The 3,799-nt window shown below is 43.9% G+C and overlaps 1 pseudogene; it reads right to left on the bottom strand.

Moving 5' to 3' along the window:
- Positions 1-502: 502 nt before the first annotated feature.
- On the bottom strand, positions 503-1,348 carry LOC144326255 (E3 ubiquitin-protein ligase RNF4 pseudogene; annotated as a pseudogene).
- Between the last annotated feature and the right edge of the window lie 2,451 nt (positions 1,349-3,799).

Here is a 3,799-nt window from a genome sequence, read left to right as displayed (position 1 = left end):
TCAGGAACACCCATGTCTTCACATATAAATTGGATGATACTCCTTTGGAGTTAGTTTCCTCCCCACTAGAATTTTACGAAAAAGGGGCGGATATAAACAATTGGTGAGCTTGCTGAAGAGAAATGGGATAAAACATAGATGGGAACTCCCTGAGGGAATTTCCTTCTTTTACACGGACAAAAGATTCAGACTAACTGATATTCAAGAGGTGAAGAAGTTTTCAAGAAGATATGAGAAGGAGCTAGGAAAGTTGGAGGGAAATCGATTTGACCACAGACCTGTTGGAATGGAACACGATTTAGAAGTAGAGAGAAAGAAGAAGAAAAAGGAAAGAAACAAAGAAGAGGAGGAAGATAAGGATGAAGGGGAAGAGAGGAAATAGAAGACGAGGAAGAAGAAGAAGTAGAAGAAGAGATCTTAGAGGACAAAACCACCTGAATCTAAATAAAAGTTTGAATTTGAGTGTTTTAAAAAAAATTATGAATTTGGGACACCCATGTCTTCACATATAAATTGGATGATACTCCTTTGGAGTTAGTTTCCTCCTACAAATTGGGCAAAAGTTAGCATGCCTAAGAAAATTGCTGAGGCACTGACTACAAAAGATGTGGCCACATGTTGTTGACACTATAAGCCGTCCGCTTTGCACAATCTCTGCATAGCTGTCTATGCAAATTCCACAACTCAAAGTGCCTGAGGATCTTGCAAATTCCCTCCTTCCCACTTCTCTGGGGAGCTTTCTAGTGGCAAGAGCACCACTCTCTGTGTGTCTGCTATCATCACCACCACCACCACCACTAAATATGAGGCTGTCAGACAATGGTTGATGTCAGAACTCTCTATTGGGCTGCTGCCCACTCTCTCCAACAATCACAACAGAATCATTTTGCGTAAGATCAAAAACTATAGATTCTGAAGTTTCGCAAGTGAGGTCAACTACTTCCACATCAATACTTCTATCATTAAGGCTGTGCGGCTGTACTTGTGCAGCTGCAGCAGCTATTTCCCTTTGATTACAGGTTTGCATAGAGCGAGTCTTGCATCCACAATAGTTTCTCTGAATCTCCTGCTGCTCAGTTCCTTTGCTACCACCAAAAGGAGTAGTTTGTTCCATAAAACTCAGCCCTGCACCAGGAGGGGAGCCAGCAAGGGCAGTTTGTAATAAAGGTAAGGCCAGGGAGGAAGTAGATGGCAGGGAGGAGGAGGCGGAGGTGGGGATACAGTGTTCAGAAGCAGTTCCCACCATCATCTTGTCCAGAGTATTATGAGGTCTTGAGGAGGTGTTGCGACTGCCCCTCTTGCTTTTGCTGTGCTTGGTTGCATTAAATTCTGTACTTGTTGAACTCATGATGCACAGGGATGGGAGAGGCACAGGCTGCAGAGTACTAGCTTTCCCCCTTATCTCCGCGTGCTGCTCACTGCTTAGTCGCCAAGCAATTCTGTAATGTGATAATGATGATCATGAATGCTCTCTCTAAAGCAACTTTATGCAACTGGTGACGCTTTGGAGCACTGTGACTTTTTTGGAGTTGTCTCTTTTATACCAGGTACTCCAAAGCTGGGAGCAAGTTCAACATCTTGAGGAGTTAGGGCAGGCTTCCTCAACCTCAGCCCTCCAGATGTTTTTGGCCTACAACTCCCATGATCCCTAGCTAGCAGGACCAGTGGTCAGGGATGACCCAGTAGTGCTGGGAATGAGTTGGCTGGCGAAGCATGACCCGGTGATAGCTTGGGGCCAACGATCACTCACCTTTGCTTCTTCTTCTTTCTTTTTTAAATAATATTTATTATCATTTCTAAAAGGTACAAAGAGTAAAACAGAAAAACATAGAAAACACACAACACCAAAGAAAACAAAAAAAGAAGAAAATTCCACCTTTTAAATCTCGTTTTCAGTAGCTTCTTTTCTTGACTTCCCCACGCCTCCCCTTCTTGTATTCCACTTCCAATATTTTGTTCAGCAAGTTTTTAACCTTAGTGTCTTAACATATATTGTTAATACTTTTCTTTATAATCAGTTTAACCATTATTTCATTATTATATTTACTTCGGTTTAATCAATAACATTTAAGTTGTCTACCTTAGTCATATATAAAAGGGATAGAAAGACAAAAGGAAACAAACAAAAAAAGAGTACTTTTCCTAAGGTTGTCCCTAGTTCCCATCCACGAATTCCCCATTTTCGTAGTAATAAATAACGTAAAAAAAAAAAAAAAATTTTTTTTACACTGCATAATGAAAATCAGGCCCCCTTCGGGCTCCCAAACCCACCTTTTCCCTCCCCGGTTTCAACCCCAGACCAAAAGCCATAAGTCTATCTTTTTAGCTTGGTGACCTTACGTCTGAGGCTCTCAAGTCCCTTTCAGTCCCTCTCAGCCGGCTTCTTTGGAAATCTTTTATATTAAATGCCCAAACTCGAAAAGCTGCTTTCTCAATACTGGCAGTGATTTTTCCAACCAGGGCTAGTTGTTTAGGGGTGAAGCTCCATCTCTGTTTCTTAAGTTCATACATCCCAACTAGTCCAACTTTCACTCTGGTCGGGTTTAAGATCGTCTTAATAAATCTTCGGCTCTCATTTGTCTTCTGTATCATTTCGGCCGCCCCTTGTTTAACAGGTATCTTTTCCTCCTCTTCCTTCTTTGGTTTCATTTCTTGTCCAGCTGCCCGTGTTTTGAACATCAAGCCCTTTTCCATCTCAGTAGCTATATTTTCTGTTGGTTTCGACTTTGTAGGGCTTGTAGACAAAACATGACCTTGCTCATACATCTCTCCCAGCTTTCCCATGAGAACGACCAGCTCTTGCAACTCAGCTCGTATTTCCCGACCTATTTCCATCTTGTAATGTCCGTGAATCCCCTCTAGAGGGATTCTAGTTACTTAGTATTCCTTTCACTTCCGACCCAAAAGTCAATGTTGTTTGTATCAATCTTCCTTTACTTTTGATTACTTTGTAACAAAATAACCGGCTAAAATTAAAGCTTTCAGTTTTTCCGGACTTTGACAGCTAATTTGACAGCTGTCAAAAGCTTCCTGTAAATCCTCCACAGGCTCTTTTCACGGGTTACTCCCGGTCTCGAGAAAGGTGGTACTTGATCAAAACAAATAAACTCTTGCCCTCCAGCACTATAACTTAGTCTTTTTAAATCCGTGGAATTAATATCTTTTATCCAATCACAAAAGGTAACAGACGGCTCTTCTCACAACCTTAGTTGGCAGATCCTTGCTGTTAAACTGTTTACAATGGGGGGGAGACAGACTTCCTCTTTTCACCTCCCCCGCTCGTACCAAATCCATAAACGAAGTAATTTAAGTTCAGTTCCAAATTACTCACGGGTTGTTGTTCTTGATTTTAAGTCCGAATTTTAAAAGGAAGAAGTCAGCGCTCTCCGACAAATGGCATGCGGCTTCACTCAGCAGGGGAAGCAGAGGACTCACAGCACCACGGCGCTCCCCGACACCCGTTCCGTAGCCTTTAAAAAGGCTCCTTCGCGGGTTGGGAGGGCGCTAACGGTGCCCGCCGAGTCACCACGTCCACGGGCATTCGCGCCCGTGGTTTTTAAGGGTCCCCGTGTCGCCGGCACGGCAAGACCCAGCCCCCGTCGAGCAGATTCCCTCCGGAGCTCGGAGGGAATCCGCCATTAGCCGATCGCGCTAACCCGGAAGTCCCACTCACCTTTGCTTCTTCGCACTGTATCCAATATTGTTTGGGAGGCGGGTGGAGCAGGCAAGTGGACGCTAAGAGGGTGGAAGTAGAACGGGAAGGGGGCACAGGGATGGAATTGGGCATTCCCCCCCCCCC

The sequence above is a fragment of the Podarcis muralis genome, chromosome W, assembly GCF_964188315.1.
Source record: "Podarcis muralis chromosome W, rPodMur119.hap1.1, whole genome shotgun sequence".
Lineage (NCBI taxonomy): Eukaryota > Metazoa > Chordata > Lepidosauria > Squamata > Lacertidae > Podarcis > Podarcis muralis.
The sequence above is the reverse complement of the archived record's forward strand: the minus strand, read 5'-3'. Positions and strand labels throughout refer to the sequence as shown.